Source organism: Haemaphysalis longicornis, unplaced genomic scaffold, assembly GCF_048455015.1.
Source record: "Haemaphysalis longicornis isolate Haplotype H1 unplaced genomic scaffold, Haemaphysalis longicornis Haplotype H1 scaffold_1, whole genome shotgun sequence".
NCBI lineage: Eukaryota > Metazoa > Arthropoda > Arachnida > Ixodida > Ixodidae > Haemaphysalis > Haemaphysalis longicornis.
The window spans coordinates 84,424,563-84,451,120 of record NW_027526203.1 but is presented as its reverse complement, the minus strand read 5'-3'; the positions used below and the strand labels follow the sequence as shown (position 1 = coordinate 84,451,120).

General features: G+C 48.5%; 1 long non-coding RNA gene across 1 annotated transcript in view; it reads right to left on the bottom strand.

The window, feature by feature from the left end:
* Nucleotides 1–2,461: 2,461 nt before the first annotated feature.
* The window catches only part of LOC144177832 (uncharacterized), a 44,890-nt gene continuing 20,793 nt past the window's right edge, over nt 2,462–26,558 (bottom strand). Inside the window, exons 2-3 of the long non-coding RNA XR_013323870.1 lie at nt 8,332–8,456; nt 2,462–2,619 (exon numbers count right to left, since the gene is read on the bottom strand). This is a non-coding gene — a long non-coding RNA (uncharacterized LOC144177832). The remainder of the gene's footprint in view (nt 2,620–8,331; nt 8,457–26,558) is intronic.

The window sequence follows — 26,558 nt, the reverse complement described above, 5'->3', positions numbered from 1 at the left end:
GCGAGAGAGTGTTCGCTTTCGCCTCGACTCGACGCGCATGCGCAGTGAGCGTGCGGACTACGGACGCCAACGCGGGTGACATCGTGAGTTACTGAAATGCTCTGCATTTAAAAAGACATTTTAAACCGGTACAGAACCCGTGAACAAAACACTTCAATCATGTGACCAGTTCAGCTTGGGGCGACGCGTGGTGGAGAGCAGCAACGTTGGCAAAACTTGCTCACGCGGCTCTGAGCTTTCTAGCGCTGGAGCGAGCGCCTTTCTTTGACAATCTCAAACATTGGTTGCCTTGGCCACAAGGCACAAACCGCCCCAGAGGTCAGTTACGGTTGCGTGATCCCGGTTCAGCTCGGGGCCCCACCTCGCGACATGTGGGCAGTGCACGTAGCACTCACTCTCATTAGGAAGTGTGAGATGCGTTTGGCATTACAGGAGGCGATGGTGTGTGTGTGGTGGACGCCTTTGTTTCGCGATGAAATGCGACGTTGTGCTTCTGCGGGTGGATAGTGCTTCCCATGGTCCGGATTATCTTTCTCGAGCGACGTACGACTCCACCTCGCATGGGGTATGTGCAGTGTGCGTGGCTAAAAGCCGTCTCGGCTTGTGCGCCGGAGTTAAGTGACTTGCTGTTCGTCCCCGCAAGCCGCGCGCGAGGTGAGTGCCGAATTTAGGACGGGCAGGAGGAGGCAACCCATCGTCTGTCAATCGCTGTTCAGACTTGCAACGCATGTTGTGACGTTGTGTTCGTTCGAAACGCATCTCTGGATTGTTTGGAAGTGGAAAAAAATGTATCCGTCAAACCCAGGCATTCCGCTCAGGGCGTTCTCTGCGATTGCACGAAAGAAGTGCCACGGGGCTTCAACGCTTTCTTCATGGAACGTACTCCAGTGAGAGAATATCCATGTCGTGTTATGGCCGTGTTGCATTCAATACGAACGGTTAAGCGTTTGTTTACACTTGTTTCGTTTCTCGTAAAATGTCCAAGCACTCCGGCACTACGCTGGCAGATCAGCCGGCGAGTCGACGCTAAGCAGACGACTCATCTCTTTGCCGGAAGTGCGTGAAAAAGCCGCCCAATAGCAGGATCTCTAGCTCATGACGAACATCTGGGAATCGATGATGTAGACGTGTGAAGATGGCGGCGTCCAAAAACACGAAGGAAAGGGTGAGAAAAAAGCGACAAACTTTGCAACAAAAGTGTGAGCTTTCCGCTGCGCGTAAAAGAGTAATACTTGGCCCAGATGACCTTGACGACCCAATCTAACGATTGCGCTACTTCATTTAGTGTGCTCAAAATGCTTTTCAGGGCCCCTTTAATGGTAGGGTTGGACGCGCCGACGCTACGCAGGCGATGAGGTGTACCGTAGTGGAGGGCTCTGGAATAATTTCGACCGCCTGGGGATCTTTTACGTGCACCGAAATCTCGAACACAAGGGCGTTTTCGTTTTTCGCCTGAAAGTTAAACTAAGCGAAACGGGTTGGGGCGTCCGCCGCTCTGTCTGGGATGCCTCGATGGGTAGACAACCAGGCTATGTAAGGCGCGCAAAGTGTTGACAAGGAAAGCAATTTCAGTAGGCGTGCGCCGTATGGACGATGCTTTAAATGGCCGCACAGGGGTCGATGGTCGGCGTTCAAAGTTTGCTTGTGGTTGATTATTTTTTATCTTGTTGTACGTGTGTCTTGATCAATACTTTGGAGTTCCGACTGACTGTGAGAGTGTGAATCGAGTGATTGTGTACAAACCTACGATTGGTTGTCCTACATGTGGCCAATCAGCGGCCTAGTGTGCGTTAGTCAGTAGGCCCTCCTCACTCTGTTGTGACACGCCACTGCGTAATAAAACTAAAGTATTTGGTGTTCAGGGGAGAAGCTAGGACGCTATGGAGGAAGGTCAGTCGAATTAACGAGGGCAGACGCCGGAAGACCCTCGCGAAGTGAGGTAAGTTTTGGAGATTTGAATATTTTTCCGTTTCTATGTAATACTCAAATTCGTATGCCTTAATATGTAAGTGAATTTCACCGTCAGCAGATTAAGCAAGTTGACCCCAGAACCTCAAGAGCCCTCGGGTACTCCATCGCCCGACCGAAAATGCTCCGCCAGTGGGCAGGACAAAACCAGTCGCTACACTACACAAATTTCTACTGTTCCAATTACCGAAAAATTCACCAAGTGTTTTGGCTCAAATTCGAATGGCTGGTGTTTGTCTGGTCACATATAAAGAAACTAGAACAACTGGCATATTTGGCTGTCAACAGCTTACAACGATAGATCTTTTTAGAGCTTTTCAGCTTTGTATTCTGGATGGGGGATAACTGTGGGATGTGCATGAAAATATCCTGGCTATGACGAGATATCCTATGTTTTGTAAAACCTTGAAGTCAATTCTCTCTGCCCTCCCATACTGCTGCAGTTGAGGATTCTGAGGCGGAAGCATGAAATAAGAAGTGTACATGCAGCTTTTCCAATTCGTCACTAGGTCCCACGCCGGATAGCAGGAGGAGCTGCGCCGAACCGATGGCACCGCCTGATAGGATCACTTCGATGCGGGCTTTGGCGACATTCGTTGTGTTGTTGCGGAAAAATTCGACCCCAGTGGCAACCTTGCCTTCAAAGATCACCTGAAGTGGAAAGAAGTAATTAAAAGCATTAAGGAAAAGTCCATTCCTATGCACATAAACATCATCCTCCCAAGCAATAAATCTCGAACACAGGTAAAAGCTTATCATAGTCCGCAAGGCAGGCAATTTTACTCCTGTTGTGTTCTGGGAGGTTACGTCGCGTGTCCGCTTATTGTGTCTTCCATTTATGCCATCAACCTATCATGCGAAAGCAATTAATATCAACATTTATCGATGGAAAAGACAATGATGTGCTTCTCAGGGTTGCCGTTTAAGAATAGCAATACATGATCGGAAATGTTACCCATCATTTCTGCAGTAAGATCGCCTAAAAAAGGAGCAAATGGCTTTAGACGGGGCCACTTTCCCTAAAACCAAATGAAAGGGAAAGGGTGCCTTGTGAGTTTTCGCATACAGGAATATTTTAACCTCAACCTCAACAAACGTCCAGGAAATTTCTCCTAAACTGGTGCTTTTGCACAACCTACCGGCATCCTTTTTACCTTAGCGTGAAATTCAGTGAGATGCAGTTCTGTTCTTTTCCAGAATGAACCAAGTGCTGCTGTTCTAAAACGTGACCCTGAAAAGTAAATTTAATATTTACAGTACGTTTCGTTTGAGAACGAGTGTTAACAAACTGGAAGTTTATGTTGAATATTTTCACAGGCGCATGTGTTAAAGAGGGTGCTACGTATTACTCTAGTTAGTAATCAGCTTGCGTTTAACACAGTACTGAATGTTTTTTTACGTGTTACAGGTGCTACCACGTAAGTGTGCTTCCGGTGGCGAAAAGGCGGATGCAGCAAAGGGAAGATATTTGCCAAGATGGAAATTCAAATAATGCTGCTGTTGAACGGCGCATTTCTTCGAGGGTTATCGGTGCATTACTGCATTAAAAGTTATTGTTTACATCTGCCTGAATTTCACCGTTTTGTAAGCATCTCAAGCTACGAAACAGAAGGAACTGAATGGCGGTGTATGGGTCGTTTTTGTGTCTAGTATTTATGTTTTTGCTGTCATGTTGAAGTAGTTTGTGAAAAACATTATTTTCTATTCTTTCAATTGTTAGTCATGTGTCTTGTGGTAAATAAGTACGTGTGCATAATAAAAGAAAAAAAGCTGGCGTGTTGTGGTGCTTCCTTTAGGGACGTCACGTAATTTCTTCCTTGAGAATTCGTTGATTGGGCGCAGTGCCGTTATACAAATGCTATAAATAAGTACACCGACACTCCAAGGAATTGTCACGCGGATTATTCTTAGCCAGTTAATTCTGCCCTTTGAAATTCATTTCTATAAAACTGTTTGTGTAGTCGCTTTAAAATTAAATTTTCTGATGCAACTAATTGACGACATAATCAAATTTCTGTGAAATCTTTGTTAACTTGTTGTACATATGTTTTTCGAGTCTTCCCGTAGAAACTTTAAAAACGCATCTATTTGAAAACATCGGGACTATTGTTCAGAAACTTGTTTATTGCATGCCGTTATCATTTTGGGCAGTGCCTGTTCACAAATTGCTTGCGGTGCGATTTTTGTTTTATATATGCCAATGCACGGAAAATTATTTATTGCGTGCATTCAATAATCTTAATGGTTGCATTAAATAATTTTCTGTATAGTGGCATGTATAAAAGAAAAATCCGCTGGAAAGATAGAATAGCATTGACCTGAATGATAGGAAGCCAAAAATGTGCATGAAAATAGCATGGCTCCCATGGGCTCAGCGAAAGTTGTTTCTCTCTCTCTCTCTCTCCAGGAATAGGCACCACTATGACAACATGCTTTGCCAAGAATTCTCTAATATTGGCTTTCGAGAGCTTGGCCAATTGTTGGCTTGTCACCTTTGGCAAACAAGTGTCAATAATGGTGGTGGAGGTATTTCCAAGCTCGGCCTCATTGGACGCAAATGATTTGCCATGCTTGCGCTTGGCAATTTCTGCTGCTCGGGGCCGTAGTCCAGAGTTTATCGATGAATCTAAGGAAACTGGCCCCAAACTTCTAATCATGACAGGCGACGTGTGAAATCGGGCGGCTCTATCCGAAGGGAAGCAGTGCAGCTCGGAGCAAACTATTTCTCATGATACGGGCTGTGCGCTTTTTCGTTATTGTGAGGAATCTTATTGAAGGGATCGTGGCAGGGGTAGCGACGGCACATGTGTACTGCTGAACATTTATACTAGATCTATAAACTATATGGTGACTGCTGAGGTTTAGTTCATTTCTGAAGAAAAATACCCCCCCCCCCCAAAAAAAAAAAAAAGAATGCTCTCAGATTTTCACCACGTAACACATGTTCCTAATTAGCTGTGGTATTTGAGGTGCAAGTATAGTGAGGGGAGATTGAGCGCTTATTGACTGTTGAAGAAGGAGTGTAGTTCGTGCCTAAGATGCGAAGGTATTACAAAGCTCCCACCATCTCCATCACGAACCCGCCCAGAACATGTGCAAACCAGGAGGCGATAGCAGCCACCACGCGTGAGATTGTCAGTTAAAATTACGCAATGCATGCAATAAGTCGCTTCCGAACGGCCGGGCGTCCCATCATTGGTCATGTATGGCTATCGTTTAATGCATAACTTGTCTGAGCTATCCGAAGCCAGCGTCAATATAGTGCGATCGGCTAAACCTAATAAAACCGTAGTGAAACTGGAAGTTTTAAAGCGGAGGTTATGTGGCTAGGCGAAAGAAAAATTCGGTGGCTCTGTGTATGCGTAAAACTCCCCTGGGACAACGCATACGCATACGCGAAAAAAAAAAAAAAAAACAAGTTGTACAAGAGTTAGAAATCCGGGAAAGAAAAGTTTGGCCAGGTTTATCGCAGCGTTAGGCGCGCTCAGCGATCTTCTGTGTGAATAACAGCTCAAGCGATAACGGCAGGCCGTTATCGTTATCGCCCTCCACTACGGCGTGCCTCATCGGCTGCGTAGCAACGGCGCGTGAAACCTCATTATCCATCTGCTTAATCATGGTACGTAGTCCACGGAGACATTCTTTATTAGATGCAGAGCATCTGATTCAGTCGCCTTGTCCCTCCGGCGTCGTCGTCGTCGTCGTCGTCATCGGCGTTGTCCACCCCTCCCCCATTCTCCTCGCCGCGCGAGCTGCGCTCTCCGCCGCTCACCCCTCTCCTCTCCGATAGCGAACACTCACTCGCGAGGGGCATTGGATTGAATTGGATTGGATTTGGATTGGATTGGATTAAAGTGGATTGTGTTGGATTGTGTTGCGTCATAGCCGCGGCAGACGCGCTGGGGCCGGCGCATGTGCAGTGCTCTCTCTTCCGCGGTTTCCTCTCCTTCGGGCGCGCTGCGCATATAACCGGTGTGCCGCTCTCCGGCGAAGACACATCCACGCTTGGCTCAAACACCTAGAGTCCACGCCGCTGTACAAGTACGCCAACGTCGTCATCGACTGGGACCGGTTTACACAGTCCCCTCAACGTTATGCGCGCTATAAAACGCGGTCCCTTCACCGCTGCGCCTATGCGTCGCATCTACACAGGGGTTCCCGCGAGTGGATGTGGGAGTTTTAGAGGTTTTATCTGCGCGTTTAGCTAAAAACCGGCGAGTTTAGCTGTAAACGTACAGCCATGAGCTTATGTTTACCGTGCTTGGGTGCGGTGGCGAAGGCTAACCGCTGCGCCGTGTATGGTTGCGCGGCGTCTGCTTTCGAGACCCGCGCAGTGCGCCGATAAGACCAATCAGCACCTCCTAGTTCATTTATTTCTCTAATTGGCTTTAACCTGTGATAGCTTTGCTGGTGCAGGTTTTTGTTCCCATTTTCATTTATTTTGCTTTCACTACACAAGGGAACAGGAATTTATTTCATGCATGGCTTGGTTCTTCGCAACTGCTTCTTGCTTCAACAAATCAGTGCCAGGAGAACTTCGCTGGTGAGAGGCATTGAGGTTTTAGTAAGTACACTAGAGAGGAAATTGCGCCTGGGAATCCATGTCGGGTTGGGAGGTTATTAGAAGACCAGTGCTGCTGGCTTGGGCATGGTATGACATTTGGATTCTGAAGCGGATTTGTTTTTTTTTTTTTTGGGGGGGGGGGGGCTGGAGAGGGCTGCTTTTAAGTGCAGAGCATTTCAGTAACTCACGATGTCACCCGCGTTGGCATCCGTAGTCCGCGTCCGCATCGCTCCCCCTACACTATATAAAAAAATCATACTTGCCGGCGCCAGGTTTCGATCCTACGACTCTGCGGGCGGAACGCAAGATGCACGGTGCTCTACCAACTGAGCCACAAAGCCGACACAGAACGGAAGGTTACGAACGTGCCTTATATCCTTGACTCATTCAACCGTCGGCCAGAGGTGCGCCCTCTCCCCCGCGTCCTCCTCGCCTTCTCTCCGCTCGCAACGCCCTCTCTCGCCGCGTTCGGTTCGGGCGCACAACAGGTGGGGACGTGCGCAACACCCTCTCTCGCCGCGTTAGGTTCGCGCGCAAGAACAGGTGGGGCGCTCGCATCGCGCTCTCTCGCCGCGGTCGGTTCGCGCTTAAACCACATATGTCGTTCGCGCGCGCTGCGGTCGCTAACATCTGTGGCGTGATCGTGACGTCAGCATCACGCGTTCGCGTGGTGGCGATTTCGGCGCTACAACACTCTCTCGCGAGGGGCATTGGATTGGATTGGATTCGATTGGCTTGGATTGGCTTGGATTTGGATTGGATTGGATTAAAGTGGATTGTGTTGGGTTGTGTTGCGTCATAGCCGCGCCACGTTGCGTCATAGCCGCTCCACGTTGCGTCATAGCCGCGGCAGGGGGTTCACGGCACGTTTCACCATCGACTTCATCGACAATGTCTACGCTGGAAGACAACAATTACAACAACAACAACCAATACGTAATCCATACGACTTGCAGGCGCGCCCCCCCCGCAGAAATGCTCTGCATTTGATCGTGCCCCTCGCGAGGGGGATGTTTTTTTCACTATGCATTGATATGCCAAAACCGACTCTTCCGAAAGACTCTTATTTGTTTGCTTTAAAACAGCGTGTTTTTTTTTCTACATATGTAACAAAGCACTTCTCTTGGAGTTTCTGTGGCCCTGCGTTTGAATTTATGACCAATAAAACGTTTCAATCCATGCCAAAGACGAAAGTAAGGCGACCGTAGGGTATAATGGTGGCCCATGAAGACACAGGCGGCATTGATGTGAGCTGCATAGACGCTAGCCCCAGATTCCCCTCTAGTGTGCAAAGTAAGAAATTCTATGGTTGGGGGAACAGTGCCGTCCACCACCCTTTCTGTGAAACCTGTTTTCGTGTACCTCAATATATATGCTGGGGAGAAGTAAAAAAAAAACTATAAGCACAAAATAGGCACTACCGGGCCAACTCTGCATGCGGAACAGCGTTACCGCAAATGACGCGAGCATGCTGTTCCAACAGAAGGTGGGTTGACCAGCAGCCTGAAAAGGGCCAGCTAGGTTACCCTGGATTCAATTTTGAGAGCGTGAGGCAATCGCTAAAACTAGAGCGTTATAGGCATGGGTGCTGTGGGGATGGTGGCATGGCTGCACCTGCGCTGTGCCCAGTCTCGACAGCAGGTGCGACGGAGCCAGAGTGCGCAACGGATAGTTTGGCCACCAACCCCGTGGTCCGTAAACTTAAGCTCATGGCTGCGCTTCAAGATATGACGACCTTAATTTAACATGAAGCAGAAGCTATGGTTCCCGCAGAAAAGCAGACTCACAGAACACCTCACCTTGGTGGCATGACTCAATACCGAAACATGAAGGTTCTTCCGTGCTCCCAGTATTGGCTCCAAGAAAACTCGACTGGTGCTTTGGCGCTCGCCCAAATATGCGTTAGTCTGGACACGGCCACAACCTGAAACACGCACGGATACATTTCGGTAGAACGAATACACCGGCAATTAGAATACTCCGTAGTGAAAAATTTGAGCGCAGAGGTTTACGTGGTTTGATTTTCCGATATATTAAAGGAAAAGAAATTGTGTGCTTAAGCAAACGCTGTGAGCAGCATGGCTGGCACGTACGATGTGCTCTGCGGCATACTGCAAACCGAGGGGAATGTGGCGTGACTGCCTCGCTCATGCTTGCGAAAATCACGGGACGCTCCGCGTTACTGATGCGTACGCGCGCTTTATAACAGCGACTGCGCACAGACGTGAGTTGGAAGGGATACCGGTAATAGCGCCTTGCCCAGGTCCTTTTTCTAGCAACCGCCGTAGACAGACTTGTCTCCGCTCTGTAGCGCTGTTTTTAAACGCGATACGCTTTCTTTGGCAAGTTAAACGCGAAACTTTTGGCCTGTCTCTCTGCCTGCCTGCCTGCCTGTCTGTCTGCCTGTCTGTATGTCTGTCTGTCTGTCCGTTTGTGGGTCTGTCCGTCTGTCCGTCCCTTTATTCAGGTCCCCACCGAAAGTTAATACTATTTACTATTATTAATACTATTGTTGAGCGAGACGTTTATATTGCAAAATATTTCTAAACTACCGCACCCAGTCGAACACATATAGCTTATCAAAATTGTTGAGAAAAATGATATTTGATCCAAAACATATAAATAACTGGTACGTGCATTCTTTTTTTCTACTAAAAATAGACGGGTGCTTACGTTTTGCAATCGAACACAAAAACTCGTTGAAACAATATTTTAACCACAAAATACAGAAAAGCGAGCGCGTTCAATCCTGGGAATCATGGCTCCGGCCCAAGCCCAACAGCAACAAAAGGTTCCAGCAGATAGCGAGCCAGAAGTGCGAACGCGGGAACTTTGAGTTAAACGAGCCTTTATTGCGTTTATTGTGGGAGAAGCGAACGGGAGGGGAACAGCATGACAGGTGGCCGGGGAGAGAGGAGAGGCAGTTACATGGCTGCATGAAGACAGTCGTCTTTCCACGGCATTTGCGGCGAAGCGGGCAGATACGCGGCCTTTTTTTTTGGCAGCGAGTGTCCTGCCCAGAACCATAAGGTCTTTGCTGAGTGGTCATGTCTGTGCATCTTGGGAAGAAATACGCAATACCGGGGCATTGCCTGCTCGGTAAGGGAATGCTAGAATTAATGACACCGCTAATGCGTTCGTGATAATGATGATGGCGCGTACACAGATGGAGATTCAACATATATACTCTTGACGCCGCTGTTCGCGCGTCTGCAACTAGCAAGCACGCACAAACTTCCGGCGGTTTGACACACGCGGGCGGCGATTCTCTATCACGTGCTGGAGATACAGGTTCATGTAGTCGTACGCGAGCACGTTCTTTCGGGACGATGTTAGTGTAGTGAGTTCGTAGTTCAACAGAAACCTTGAGCGGAAGCTAGGGCTCTTTGTAACCACATGCGCGGATGCGCCGCTCTTGACGCGTGTCCAATGCTTGTGAGCTGTGGTGTCGCAACATTTTGAACGTGTGGATCCTAAATAGGGTTGCCACCTGCGAGGTTTTTGACCCGCCCGACCGGTTTTTTAGGCAATGGGCCGGTTGCCGGTCCGTACTTAAAACCAGCCGTCAAGGGCGGGTTTTTTGGCAACCGTGCCCCAATTATTTATTTTAACGCAATACCCTTATTAGGCTCCTTAATCGATTCCCCCGTGGCTCCTAGCCGTGAGCTATAAGCCGTGCTGATCAGGCGTCCAGGGAAATACGTCACTGCTGCCACCAGGAAGCCACGATTCAGGGATAAATTTGCCTATAATTTGGCGCTACGGACAAGAAGTTTGCAAAGGAAGAAAATGATACATCGTCGGACACGAAAGAAAGAATACGCGTTTTAAGCAGGTGCCGCGCCTGCGCGGTGAAGTTTGTTCCATGCCCAGTCAATGGTAGCATGCACGCAAGACCGGGTCTCCAGCCGTGCCCGCAACTCACTTCATCACACCAAAGCGAGTTTCTGCCAGAAGGTCAAAAATATAAATATCCGGTAATTCATGCCCCGAGGCTACTCGTGGGCTACCAGGCATGTCGTAGTGGAAGCCTACAGAAAAATTTTGGGTCCTTTAGGACCTTTAAAGTGCGCCGAAACCTAGACACACTGGCGCTTTTGTTTTCTGCTTCCATTAGAATAACGACCGCCGCGGCCGAATATCCAATCAGCGGCCTTGGGCTCAGCATTGCAACGCCTTACCCACGAGCCACCGCGCTGTGTTTGCCACCCGGACTTATGCCGGCGCCAGCAGTGGATGTCCTAACTAAAACAGGGGACAAAAGATTAACGCCAATCCTTCAGAAATCAAGTAAGGCATGGATTATAAACCTAAAATAGCTAAAATAAAGCCCTCTACAAAGCGCCTCATAACATAAGTTTTCAAAATACTTTTCAGTATTCCTAGGGTTATGTCTCTCCTGAAACATCAGTTTGGTAAACGACAGATGGCGCCACACGGCCAGGTTAAAAAATCACCCTAAAATTTTTTACGAATATCCTCCCAGAGAACAGAGACGTAAGAATGCTCGGCGGGGTTCCAGACAGGCGGGTAGTTCCCAACTCATAATCGCCAAAAATAAATGTTTAACCAACGATTGCCCACAAGCAAAACGTCTTCTCAAGAACGAGCAGGCAAAAGAGAAATTTTAACGATATGACCCATGCAACCACTGATCATGACCAGAATATGGCAGAAACTTCCATACTACAAATATACCACCACCAAAGAAAGTGAGAGAAACGCCATCATTAGGACAGCATGTGAGGCAGTTTGCAATCCCACAATTTTGACCATGACACGAACTAACAAGGCGTGGACCACCATGATAACAAAATGATTGATTGATTGATTGTGGGGTTTAACGCGCCGACGCAACGCAGGCGATGAGGCGCGGCGTAGTGGAGGGCTCCGGGTTAATTTTGACCACCTGGGGATCTTTATCGTGCGCCGAAATCTCGTACACACGGGCGTTTTTGCTTCTCGCCTCCATCAGAAAAGCGGCCGCCGCGGCCGGGAATCGAACCCGCGACCTCGTGCTCAGCAGCGCAACGCCTTAGCCACTGAGCCACCGCGGCGGGTAGGATAACAAAATGAACATGCACAGACTGATCACAAGAAAGGAATGGGAATTCACTCGATGGAGGAATGAAATAACAGTATTCGGAGAAAAGAATGGACCCGGGAAGTGCGGGACAACAGTGGGAGAAGGCCAATAGGAGAGGCTTTCACACTGCAGTCGTACTAGATGGGATGTTGGTGATAATGACGATGAATAGGTCCTCAACTCGTGTGTTCGTACTACATTGCAAAGAATCGGAGAAAGAATGCACCCCCTACACCAAGAAAACGCATGTAAAAATGAAATCGGGAAGGGCCTTCATACCCCATTTGACAAGAAACAGGCGTCCCCAAACAGGCACCCACAAACAGAAAAGAAAAGGCAGGCACCCCCCCCCCCCCCCCGTAAAAGGAAGCCACTGCAAGCCATGATATACATGGCAATGATCAAGCGACCACGCATAAAAACTGTCGTCTACCGAAAATGTGGACACGACACTACACAAGAAGGGGCGGTATTACTGGCTCAAGTGTATTCGTCGACAGTTTGAATATCTTGAGACCACAGTATACACCGACTCCCGGAAGTACGAAAGCACGAGACCCCAACTGTCCTATTTGACAACTCAGACAATCATTGTGACTGCATGACCCTGCAACATACATGAACAAAGTCGTGGGAGTTGCAGGCATCCTCCTGGCAATCCGAATAGCGAAAGTATCAAATAAAAGCATAACATCTTTGCAGACTCACAAAGGACGGTGTACAGTTTTCTAGAGGGAGAATAGCAAGCGCTTCGGTAAGAAATTCCTATGCATAATACAGAAAAATAACAACGTCACGTGGACGCTCGTATCCAATGGTCTGAAAGCGAACGACACACTATGCAAGAGGGGCACGAACTCATATACCATGCTCCTTGTGACTACTGGCCTCTTCGAAAAACGTTTAGAATCAATCCTCATATCTCATGCCTAGGACCACAAACTTTCTGCGTGCTACAACGAGGTCTCAATTCCGAAGACTCACACACTTTGTGGACGAAAAACCAACACAGTTATCTGAACGTCCACGTGCGTTAAGGTGATCGGTTGGAACATCAGACATTAACTTCGAACTCTGCTAAAATAGGGGAAAAATCCACACTCTTGCACGTAACGTAGTCATGTATAAGGGTATGGCCTGGGGAGAACAACTCAGACAGAACATATTCCACTTCTTCGAAGCAGGGGAGGCAGATTTGACCAGCTTGTTACCTCAGGATAAGCGCGAGCTGATCGAGAGGCAAGGAAAGTAGCTCCTGCATCTGGTGCCATAGACTCAGGTTCCACATTCGAGCTCCCTCCCACCTCATTATCCCATTTTGGTAAACCGCAACTATTCATTCCTGCACAAATCTCTCTGTCTCTCTCTCTCTCTCATTGAAAAAAAAAATTGTTCAGCCTGGCCTAGACATCACGAAATAAACATTTTGATGCACTAACACTGACTCCTCCTCGCTGAAACTCACCAACACCTTGCATTTGCAACCTTCCATGCTCACATTTTAAGCCACACATCCTCAGAGAGCCTTTGTCTCTCCTGGGACACGGCGATTAAAAACCCTGGTTGCTGGTCTCTTTCTTTTCGATAACCTCTCGGGCTCGTGAAGCATAGCTCGTAATTGCAGCAGCTGCGTATAGAAATGCTCCGTGGGAGTCAAAGAATTGCTATCGCGCCTTACATATTATAATACAAACGTAGATCTCTCTGCAACTTTTTATTTTTTGCATTTTACTCGCGTCAACGCAGCAACTACAATGATAAACGTGTCGGAAGTCTGCGCCTTTCATACTTTTTCACCTTTCTTTCCTTCTTTTATATGCAAAGAAAAGCGTTTGATGGATGAAGTATGGGATATTACTTTTCAGTGCAGCACATTGAAAGCAATAATCAGGACCTCAGTCAGTTTCAGTTTAAAAGTTATGTTGATTTTTCTCAAGGAAATCCCCACAATAAATGGCACTGAATGTCAATGAACGTCGAGTGTTTTTCAACACAAATTCAACCTTCAGTATAGGGACCGGGCAGCTGGACGGGTGGCGCCACCATTCGACGCTCCCCTCGTCAGTGGAATGAGCCTGTGCATTGCACTACACAGCCTCACGTTGTTTTTGTCGTGTTTGCTTCGGTGCTTCGTATGTTTTGGTGGCGTTGTGAGTAGACATGTGAGATGAAACGAAGTCTAGACAGATGTGCTGGGTTCTTAGATGCAGTAATGACTACGTAAACTTGTCGGACGCGTCTAAAGTTGGGTATCGGCTGCAATGGCGTGAGCGCTTTTTGCAGCGATCTGCGCTTGGCCACACCCGTTCTGAGTACGAATAAAACTGCTATTATTAGTATTATTTTCTTCCTAAATGGACTAACGGCTACGCAAACGTATTGGATGCTTGTAAGGTTGGGGAAGGGCTACATTGACACAAACGCTTTTTGCAGCGCTCTGCGCGATCCGAGTAGGAATAAAACTACTAGCAATATTAGAATTCATTTCTATCACTTTAAATTATCTTTACTGGTTTCAATGACTACGGTTTCCACGCCAGCCTTAGCGCTGGGATACCTCGATACGTGCGCTTTAAATAGAAAGGCACCTGCATACGAGATGGATTACCGTGTAGCCGTAGAAATGTTGCGGTAGTTTACACTTTCTGTAACCGTGAGCTTTGTACCTTCGGTTTTGGTGAGCGACACTGTGACAGCATGGGAGCCTGAAAGCCGAAGTGGAAATCCCACGTTTGTGGTGGTCATTTTATCAAGAGCCAAAGTTATTCACCCACTCAACAGCCCAAGCTACAAACCATCCCTCCTCCCCTCCACGTTTTACCACCTGCGGAGAATAAAGGCTGGCACCGATAGTTAAAAAATGTGGCAGTGTTAACGTCAGCCGGTGTTTTTTAATGCTTAAGTATTCTTTACGGAGTACCTAAAAAATCGTGTTGTGTCTGGTGAAGGCACCAAAAACGCGCAGTTGCCTCAAATATGAGTGCATGCGCCCGAGTCCTCCACCACAGACACATTTCCGACACGCTGGAAAAAGTTTAGATTTGGAGAGGGGGCATGGAAGTTCAAAATTAAACAGCAAAATCATCTAGCCCTCCGTCTAATGATTATGATGGTTGAACACAAAGCTTTCTTCGTGCGAAATCGAATGGGAAATGGTTAAAGTAAAAGTAGCTGTGATCAAAAGACCAAACTGCGTGCTGGTCAAATTCGACGCTTAACTAGTCAAAGTTTAACTCCAGAAGGCAACCAAGGAAACCCATACGATAGAGCTTAGCGATAAACCATTATCGTCGTTAGACGGAGGTGTGCATGATTTTTCAAGCGTAGGTGGCAGCTTGTAAACCGACCGCAGCATTCAGTTGTGAAGCTGAGTACAGGTTTCGGGCACCCTACTGTCTTGCGTCCTTCAGCCACGCAGGAATTGAGTTTTGAAAAACCATTTACCAACTAGCCAGCAACAATTGCAATTATTGTAAAGCAATGCTTCTCCACGACAGGCAATAACGTTCTACTATCATGCGGTATTTATTCTATCAACGATTCCCGATGACTGTAGTAAGATCATTTCTGTGAAATTAAACACGTCTCAGCCGTAGGTAATGAAGTTACGGAAGCGTCGTCCGTCACAATTTCTGTTTTGAGGTAAATCTTCGAAGACACCCCCCAACTTTGTCTTTCGCTTGTGCACGACGTCGACGCCGTTTCGTCATCAACTGCCAAAGGCCAGCGCCGCAGCATTCCTAGATCGGTTGCACACACCGGCTTTGTGGGAGCATTTAGATGCAGTATACTCCTCGATACGCGAAACTACGTGCAGGCATGAAACAATTGCATGAAGCAACGAACTTTCACTTCCAGCAGGACTTCCAGCTTGGCGCATTGAGCGTCGTCTGCTATTTGTAAATATTGAGTATGGGCGTAAATAACACACATGGCATGCCTCGTAAACGTCACATCCACGCTCAAGATTTACCGATGTGAAAAATGCACGTGGGGTTACGTACGCTTTGCAAGCCACACCGCAGAAAAACGACAGAAAGCTATGCACAACTACGCTGCGCTGACCGCCACTGGCATTCCACTGACGAGCGGTTCGCCACGGGCGGCGCTGTTCGCTGAAACGACGGTGGTGCCATACAACGACCGCCCGGTCCCTATACGCGCTCCACAACCGCGAGGGCGTGTCACGTCGTAAAATGTGACGTCTTTGCCTACTCGGAAGCGGTTTCGCGGTTCCGTTGCTCATGTTCCAACCTCTGGTCGGAGACTTGGGCAAGTTTCGGTTTCGAAAATTGGTGCGATCCTAACCACAAGGTGTGGCGGCGTGGGCCTCCTTTCTCTTTCCCTCGGCATTTCTTTATTTCTACACCGTCTATGCCTCTGCACCTACTGACGCATGCGCAACAGCTCACCGAAGCGCATTTTTCTTTTACGTTCTCGCGGTGTGCATGGCGGGCCAGTTCGGTGCGTGCGTGAGCAAACCGGCGTGCGAAGGGTTGCGCGGGTTGCCTACACGCCGAATGTATTCTAAACGTGGGGAAAAGGAGGAAGGGGCGTCACCAGTCCTGCGTAGTTCTGCGGTGCAGCAACAGAGAGTGAAACAGTTCGTCCAAGTTTGTCGTCTTCCCCAAAGATGGCAGGTAAGCAACTTAGCTTTGTACAAGTTATAGGGAATTTAAAGAACACCGACAGACGGCAATCTTCCGTTTTGTTCATACTTCGCGCACGTAACGCGAAAATAAGGAGACATGTAAGTTGTCTTGGAGTGGAAACTTGTGTGCAAATATATCCCAGCTGTAAAAGGGTGGAAAGCTGGGCGAGTTGGCAAGGTGACATTTGGAAACAGCGCAACACGGACGAGAACGGATGAAGTAGACAACACGAGCGCTGACTCACAACTGGTTTTTATTTCATTGAAAGCGCATAATTTATCACTTTGGCTTCAAAGGAAAAAAAAGATAAAGGAGAAAAAAAATTAAACAGCAACCCTAGCGGGCACACTCTCGCCCCCGTGCAGCTAGTACAATTGATAACCGCTGGGGCAATCACAATTTCAAAAGACGCGAATACATCCCAGCTCAAGATTTCGAGAGCTCAAGATACTTCCCAGCCCAGCAATCACGTATCATAGGACGTGCTAGATAAGAAGCCGTACTTCTTTTCACCAAGTGTAATGGACGGTTTACTGACGCATGCGTCCCCCGACCTTCGGATGTGGAACGCTTCGATTATTTCCCGGCAGGTCTGCTTAACATGACTAGAGAGAACACCTGTTTCTTTTAATAGCGGGTAGCTGCCATGGGCGCTACAATGTTCTGGAAGCCGAGAGCATGACGTTCTTTTCAGTGACTGCCTCTGCTCAGTCAGACGGGTATTTAAACATCGTCCGGTCTGCTCCACGTAACGTCTACCCCATGACCGTGGGATCCGGTATACTATACCGTTCCTGCAAGGTACAAACCGCGTCTTGTGCCCGACACCACAACTGCCCTCTGTACGCCTACCTTCAACACGATTGCGCCCTTGAGCACACATCTTCCCAGGTTTCCTAGGGGAAGAAAAAACAACGATTACACCATAGCGCTGCGCTGCATTCTTTAACCCATGCGTCAGTCTGTGAGCGTAAGGAACAACTGCGTACCGCTTCCGTTTTGGGACAGCACCTGGAGCTGCAGCCCATTCCTATGTCCGTAGGCGCTTTAGCAGCTTTTAGATGCGGAGCATCTTATAGCGGTGGCCTGTCCCTCGTCGGCGTCGGCGCCGTCCGCACTCACACTGCGCATGCGCAACTCTCCTCCTTACACCCACAGATCCGCGATACTGCACTATAAAAGAAAGAAATAGTTAGCGGCGCCCGGTTTCGATCCCACGACTCTCTGGCCGCAACGGGAGGTACGCGGTGCTCTTCCCACTACGCTACAAATCCGGAACAGGAGCAAGTGCTACGAACGCGCCTTATGTCCTTGACTCATTCAAACTACGTCAAGGAGCTACTGATACAACGAAGGCACGCGAAGCGGAACGTCAACGGAAACGACGAACTGAAAACTATAGAGGGGGATGCTGAATTTCCCGTGGGAAAGCTGTGGCGGGAAGCGCCACGCGCCTTGCAGCTCAACGAGCCCCGTCCGCAGCGCCTCTGATGCTGATTGTGGCAGGATGCCCCTAGGCATTGGCCAAGCAAAGAATCCATCACGAGATAGGTTCGTTTTCAACCACCGTCGTCATCTTCCCGTAGGGGAACCGCCGAAGAAGAAGAAGAACGAGAAGACAAAGCTGCGAAGAGGATGGCGTGTACATTGCTCTCAGCCGCTGCACCAATGTCAACAACCTTTACCTCACCAAAGCTGATGGAGACTACCGAATCTACCACAGAGACAACATCGACAAGAACATGATGGACGAGTTTCGGCGCCTCGAGAACCCCCGCCTAGTCACCGTAACACAACAGCACTTGCGTGCCTTTGCCACCGGTGTGGACTCGGACGCGGAATTCCCTCTGGCGCTAGTAAAAACCAGATCACTCAACATAAAGGCAACACAATGGAACCACACGGAACCGCCACGATGCTTCGCATCCTCATCAGGGTTCCCCACGGGAAGATGGTGTAATTTTTTTACATGCGCTATACACTACATGACGTGGGAACCCAGCGCACATTAGTCGGTCAACTTGCTGGTCAAAGCTTTTGTGAACACTATCATGGCACGACTTTAACAGGGCGGGCCGAAGTGAAGAGAGGGCGATACCCTGCTTAATCAGTTCGGAATGGCTAGAAGCTTACGGACGGAGAGGTTTTCTAGCACGTGGCTGATAGCCCCAGCAGACATGGGATGGCAGGAACATCAAACTCAAATCCAGGAACTGGATCACACTTTCCTGCATAACCTCGACGGGTAATTTAAGCCCATGGCCCCACTGATGAAAAACGCCGAGAAAAGAATTGGCTGCACTGGCGTAATCTACGGCTTTATACAGTACAAGGAAGTCATCAACATACCTCCACACATGAAAGACCTTTTGATCAAGGTTGGCGGCAAGCTTCCTATCCACTCGGCTCAAAGAAAGGTCTCTTAGTACGGGCGCTACTCTGGGCCCTGTACAAACACACATGAACAGGCCTCGCTCAAAGCATACAACAGTGGACTTGAGGTAGAAGAAAAGAAGTTCAAGGAAGGACGGAACTGGCAGGCTTGTGCAATTCCTAAACTCCATCTCGTCATTGTATTTAACACTTTCCATAAGTTCATCATGGGGAAATGAGTAGAAAAGGTAAGTTACATCGGCACTAATAGACTGGTAGCTTCCTGGATTATCAGCCTAAAGTATGTGCACCAGCGCTTCCGAATTCGTAATGCGGAACGGGTCTTCCACCTTTAAAGTGTTGAAATGTGTTTGAAGGAAGCCCGAGACCACATGATGCCATGTATTCCTTTCCGTAACGATGGCACGAAACGGTACAGCACACTTGTGGGTCTTAGCTGAGAAAAAGATGTCAAGACTACCCTTCTGGGACTTCTTAAGATCAGCTGCGAGCCTTTCAAGATTAAGGTCAATTAGCAAGGCCACTGCCCTCTGCCTAATTTTTTTCTCCTTATCTTTGACACGAACAAAGTTTTTTTGCATGGTTGCCTCATCCTTTTCATTGAACATACGTTCCGGTATAACAAACACACCCTCCTTATCCGCTTCCATTAGCCTTAACCCCTGACAAACGAAACATTCAACAACCCGAAACACCGACACAGACTCACGCTTATCGCTGCCAGTCCTCGCCACTACGTCCACGCACTCTTGCAGGCAGCGTGGGCGGCGTGAGTCTGTGAGTCTGTGTCGGTGTCTTGGGTTGTTGAATGTTTCGTTTGTCAGGGGTTGAGGTTAATGGAAGCGGATAATGAGGGTGTGTTTGTTGTTATACCGGAATGTATGTTGAATGAAAAGGCTGAGGCAACCATGCAAAAAAACTTTGTTCGTGTCAAAGATAAGGAGAAAAAAATTAGGCAGAGGGCAGTGGCCTTGCTAATTGACCTTAATCTTGAAAGGCTCGCAGCAGATCTTAAGAAGTCCCAGAAGGGTAGTCTTGACATCTTTTTCTCCGCTAAGACACACAAGTGCGGCGTACCGTTTCGTCCCATCGTTACGGAATGAATGCATTGCAGCATGTGGTCTCGGGCTTCCTTCAAACACATTTGAACACTTTAAAGGTGGATGACCCGCTCCGCATTACGAATTCGGAAGCGCTGGTGCACATACTTCAGGCTGATAATCCAGGAAGCTCCCAGGCTATTAGTGCCGATGTGTCTTACCTTTTCTACTAATTGCCCCATGATGAACTTATGGAAAGTGTTAAATTATGCATTGGTTACTACAATGACGAACTGGAGTTCAGGAATTGCACAAGCCTGCCGGTTCCGTCCTTCCTTGAACTTCTTTCCTTTTACCTCAAGTCCACTGTTGCATGCTTTGAGCGAGGTCTGTTCATGTGTGTTTGTATAGGGTCCAGAGTAGCGCCCGTACTAAAAGAAATTTCTCTAAGCCGAGTGGATAGGAAGCTTGCGGCCAACCTTGATCAAAAGGTCTTTCATGTGTGGAGGTATGTTGATGACTTCCTTGTACTGTTTAAAGCCGTAGATTACGCCAGTGCAGCCAATTCTTTTCTCGACGTTTTTCATCAGTGGGGCCATGGGCTGAAATTATCCGTCGAGGTTATGCAAGAAAGTGTGATCCAGTTCCTGGATTTGAGTTTGATGTTCCTGCCATCCCATGTCTGCTGGTGCTATCAGCCACGTGCTAGAAAACCTCTGCGTCCGTACGCTTCTAGCCATTCCGAACTGATTAAGCAGGGTATCGCCCTCTCTTCACTTCGGCCCGCCCTGTTAAAGTCGTGCCATGATAGTGTTCACAAAAGCTTTGACCAGCAAGTTAACCGACTAATGTGCGCTGGGTTCCCACATCATGTAGTGTCTAGCGCATGTAAAATGCTGCTAAAGCGCCTACGGACATAGGAATGGGCAGCAGCTCCAGGTGCTGTCCCAAAACCGAAGCGGTACGCAGTTGTTCCTTACGCTCACAGACTGACGCATGGGTTAAAGAATGTAGCGCAGCGCTATGGTGTAATCGTTGTTTTTTCTTTCCCTAGGAAACGTGGGAAGAAGTGTGCTCAAGGGCGCAATCGTGCTGAAGGTAGGCGTACACAGGGCAGTTGTGGTGTCGGGCACAAGACGCGGTTTGTACCTTGCAAGAACGGTATAGTATACCGGAACCCACGGTCATGGGGTAGAAGTTACGTGGAGCAGAGCAGACGATGTTTAAATACCCGTCTGACTGAGCACAGGCAGTCACTGAAAAGAACGTCATGCTCTCGGCTGGCAGAACATTGTAGCGCCCATGGCTGCTACCCGATATTAAAAGAAACAGGTGTTCTCTCTAGTCATGTTAAGTAGACCTGCAGGGAAATAATCGAAGCGTTCCACATCCGAAGGTTGGGGGACGCATGCGTCAGTAAACCGTCTATTACACTTTGTGAAAAGGAATGTGGCTTTTCTCTAGCACGTGCTATGATACGTGATTGCTGGGCTGGGAAGTATTTCGCGTCTTTTGAAACTATGATTGCCCCAGCGGTTGTCATTTGTACCAGCTGCACGGGGTCACGAGTGTGACCGCTATGGTACCTGTTGAGTGTTTTTAAAGCAAAGCTTTTTACCTCTACCCCCCAAGGGTTCTTTCGAGACCTTTGGTGTCACCAGAATACTCTGCGAAGAAATAAAATAATTTACTGGCACCGCCGGGAATCGAACCTGGAACTAATAGACTAACAAAGCGAGAGACCGTTGTCTTACCAATTTAGCTACGAGCCCACGCGAAGACTGGGAAGCACGCTAAACACCACCCTCGGTGGGGATCATGCAGTTATCTACACAGATGCCTCCAAACATCGAGGGCAGCAATATGCCATCATCGTGGCTACCTCCAGAACCAACCTGCTTGCGTGTACCTCGACTAGGACCCAAGAAACGACGGCAGCAGAAGAGGCAGCAATCACCTTGGCTCTCGCTCAACCAGGGGTTCGGAGGGTAGTCATCGATTCCCAGCAAGCGTACTGGAATTACCAGTAGGGTTGGGTGTCCTGACCTGCACTGCGCTTGCTAAAACACCACTCCCCAAACGGTTCCATTCAGCTCATCTGGACACTCCCTCACGCTTCAATGGAGGGCTACAAATACGCCCACCCAACAAGCCTGCGCTTTCACTTCCCGTGTTATGGAGCTGCACGAGGACAGTCACCCGCTTGTCAGGTTCAGGAAGATAACCCAGCATTATCGCCTTCTGAGACAGACCATACCTTCGCCTTTGCCCTGACCTTTCCAGAGAACAACAACCTACTCTACGGCTCACACAATCCGGGCTCCTTCCCACAGCCTACGCGTCTTCACTTAAAGGAGCCATGAAGAGAAAATACAACTTCGTTTAGTTTGAAAGAACTAGGATTCAGTATCTCACTCAGCTACATTACAGCCACAAAAGATGTTTTTTAAACGAAAAAAACCAAAAAGTACCTAAAAACTTTCAAATTTTGCGCCACAGTGACGTGTTATGAGCAAGAATGACGTCATACGGGCCAACAATAAAACATAATTTTCAGTGCGTTAACTGCACGTTAGCATTCAAGTGATGCGGTGAAATGGAACTAGAGGCCCCATTACAGACGTCCAGTCTTGTGTCGTCGCGACAGGTCAGTTAGGGGGCTGCCAATCGCACAAACAAGGTTCCGTGACGTCATAGAAAAGTTGCGGGAAATTAGCTAGGGGGTCGCGACTGCTTCACACGTTTTCTTTAATATCTCCGTTATTTGTGCGAAGATCGCGATGATATTGGTATCATTGTTATCGGGACTAAGCAGTCTTTCTAATAAATCCAACTTGTATTTTGTCTTCATTGCTCCTTTAATGTATCCGAATCGCTACGACGCTGAATGTAAATTTTGCTCAGAAGTATGATGATGATGGTTTAAGTTTAATGGCGCAAGGCCGACATGGGCAAAGAGCGCCAAATACAAAGTTATTTGATAAGGAGGGAAATCGGATAAAGTCCGTTAAATACTATGAGCACGTCTGGTGTAAAGGGCCAGGGTGAAGAACGTGAGTGGTTAAAAGATAAATACGGTGGCTGGTGTATAGGACCAGGGGTAAAACTATGGGTGATAAGAGATGAGTTGTAAGAAACGAACTTCAGATAGGAAACTTCAGATAGGAACCTTAAGGTTCGCTGAACAGAGAACATGGCTTCATCTCCTATGAAGTATGACGGGTGTGGTGGAATATGTCGTGTGTGTAGTTGTGGGAAGTGTTTTCGTCGTGTAATGTCGAGTGCCTTACATTGTATGAGGATGTGGATCACGGATAGGGCCTCTCTGCACCTGCTGCACAGAGGTCTTGGAGACCCCGTGAGAAGGTGCGAGTGCGTTGCATGAGTGTGCCCTATCCGTAATCTAGCCAAGGCGACTTCAGTGTATCTATTACGTGTGTCGGTGGTGTATGGTCCTAAGTGTTGTTTTATTACGTGTAACTTGTTGTCTGTTTGTTCACTCCAGTGTGTTTGCCAAGTTTTGCGAAGTTGTTTTCTGATGTGTGGTTTCACGTCGGTGTAGGGTAATGTGGTTATGTCTACTGTATTCGAGAGTGTAGCAGCAGCAGCCATTCGGTCCGCTGCTTCGTTCCCGGCTATACCACTGTGGCCAGGGACCCAGCAAAGAACCAGTTCAAATTTGCGTACATACACCGACATAACACCCTTGACTATTAGATTTACAACGTGATTTTTTGAAGACTTTGTTGACGACAACGCACGCACGACACTGAGGGAGTCTGTATATATAGTGGATTGTGGGATGTGACTTTGAAGGATATGATTAACAACAAGAAGTACACCATAAGCCTCTGCCGTAAAGATACTGGTATTACTGTTAAGAGTTCTAGTGACATTAAGGCCGGGCCCATGCGCCGCGCAGGACACAGAGGTGGCAGTTTTAGAGGCGTCCGTATAAAATTCAGAAAATTGATACTTCTGCTGCAAATACAAGAAGTGCTGCAGAATTGCACATGTGGGAGCTCGGTTTTTATGTACATGTGTGAAGGATGTGTCGCATGATACAGGGCGGCGATGCCATGGTGCTATAAAATCTGTTTGAGAACTTTGTATGGTGTCTAAAAAGGAGACAGAAAGCTCCGACGCTTCCTCTCTAACTCTGCATGTAAGTGTTGTATCATTGTGTATGAAATCCTGTCTGCACCTGGAGCTGAAGGTTTACAAGTACCGAGTGCAACCTTCAGCTCATGAAGTGAAAAGGGGGTGTTATAGGATGAGTTCGACTTATTAGTGTCTCGCAAGGACTTCTTCTCACATGATGCTTTGTGTTTAATGAAAGTGTTGGTGTAGTGTGCTGAACTGGACACGTGTTCGAAGTGTTGTGCAAGTGTGTTAGCCTGGTCTTCCAGGGTGTCCCCTGTTGTACTAACCAGGGGCAGGCTGTGTGTCTGTTGCCCTTTTAGTTTTCGTATTCGTGTCCAGACTTTGTGTGTGTCATTGTATGAGTTGATGGAAGTGAGGAAGGTGCGCCAACTCTCCCTTTTCGCCTCACGACGCACTCGCTTCCCAAAAGCCTTTGCCAGTTTAAAAGAAATGAGGTTATGTGACGTGGGGTACCGGCGAAGGACACCCCACGCCTTGTTCTGGGCCTCTCGCGCCCGCCTGCAGTCCTCGTTCCACCAGGGCCTCCTTGGGGTGCGGGACCCACTGGACGCCTGGGGAATGGACTTTTCGGCAGCGTCGAGGATGTGCGCCGTGACGAGTTGGGCGGCTGCCTCCACGTATAGGTGTTTTATGGATGTGTGGTGTAGTTGAAATGTTTGTGTGAATGTGCTCCAGTTTGCTTTTGATTCATTAAACCTTTTATGGGAAGATGGACTGCTCGGGCCTATACCTATATACGTTAATGAAATGGGGAAATGGTCACTACCACATGGGTCCGTGCCCACACCCCACTCAAGACATGGAAAGAGAACTGCGGAACCAATAGCCAAGTCAAGATGCGAGTACGTATTGTGTCCTAAGTTATGGTATGTATTCTGTTTTTTGTTGAAAAGGCATGCTCCGGAGGATGTAAGAAACTTCTCTATCGGGCGACCTCGGGCATCCGTTCTAGAGGAGCCCCAAAGAGAGTTGTGCGCATTCAGGTCGCCTGTTAGAATATATGGTTCGGGTAGCTGGTCGACCAGCGCCTCGAAATCAGAGCTCAGAAGTGCAAAATCAGGAGGAATGTAAATGAAGCATACCGTTACCAACCTATTAAATATTATTGTACGGATTGCTACAGCCTCAAGGACAGTGTTCAGAGTGGCAGGATGGCAGGCTAATGATTTCCGGGCGACAACTGCCACACCTCTCGAAGAGTGTGTGCAGCCAACCCTGTCCTTTCTGAATACCATGTACCTATTTAAAAAATTTGTTTGTTTAGAATTGAGGTGGGTTTCCTGGAGACACATGATACTTGGCTGACTGGCATGCAGAATCTCATACACATCGTCAAGATTTTTAAGGAGGCCTCTGCAGTTCCATTGGATGATGTTTTCTGTTCCCATTATATAAGTTTAACAATAACTGGAGAGTGTGTGGGTGTGTGTTTGTTCATGTGTCGTCTTTCGGGGCTGTTATTCTAGGATTTTTAGGCTTTTCTGTCGGCTTGGACATCGGAGGCCGCTCCTTGCGCTGCGTAGCAGGCAGGAACGGCGTGACATCCTTCTCCTCGTCGGATGCCAGAAGGGTGCCCGGCGGACCAGGCCCCCCGGACTTGGCCCCCTTTCGGGAGCCCTTCGTTTGAGCTGCCACCGCCGAGGGCATCCGGGGCACCAGAGGTGGCACGGGAGGGGCGGTGGCGGCGGGAGCCGATGCGGGGCCCCCGGTGTCCATCCGGTCGGCAACCTCCAACGCACTGGAGGACGGGGAGGCAGAGGCGGGAGCGGCACCGGTCCCCACAGAAGAGGTTGTCACCACAACCGCTGCTGCCTCAGCAAGCGGCGTGGCAACGGATTGGGATGCCTGAGGCACCCCAGGGGGGGGGCTGGAGAGGGACCAGATCAGACTCGCTGAACTGGGTCCCTGTGGACACCAGACGCCGCTCCGCCCCCCGGCGAGCCGCGTCGGCGTACCTCCCCAGGGGGAAAGAGGCGAACCTCTTTCGCGCCTCTGGGAAGGTGATGTTTTCAGTGACTTTCATGTTGATGATTGTCTTTTCTAGATGAAACTTTTCACATTTTCGACAGTAGGCGGCATGGGGTCCCTGGCAGTTGGCGCAGGTGAGGGTTGATGATGGACAATTGTCCGATGGGTGATCGTGCTGGGAGCACTTTGCGCAGGTCAGACGGCCGCGGCAAGAGTTGGTGCTGTGCCCGAACCGCTGGCACTTAAAGCAGCGGCGGGGGTTAGGAATGTATGGCCGAACCGAACATCGAATGTATCCTGCGTTAATGAATTCTGGTAGTGTTGATCGATCAAATGTTAAGATGAGATGTTTAGTAGGAATTTCTTTGTCTTCTCTGCGTATCGTTATGCGCCTCACTGCTGTTACGCCCTGACTTTTCAGGCCCTCCAGCATATCGGTTTCAGTTTCAGTCATGAGGTCAGGATCTGAGATCACGGCCTGTGAGCTGTTAAGGCTTCGGTGGGGCGTGACCGTGATGTCAAGATCTGCAATGCGTGTCTGGCTCAGGAGATTTGTTGCCTGCTGCTGGTTATTGACTTCGACCAACAGTTCTCCCGTTCCCTGTTTCTTTGCTTTGTAGGATTTTCCTATTATACCTTCTATGAACTTTGTGACCAAGAACACGGACAGAGAGGCAACAGGCTTTTCTTTTTCAACGGATTGAATGATCAGGAAGCGGGGA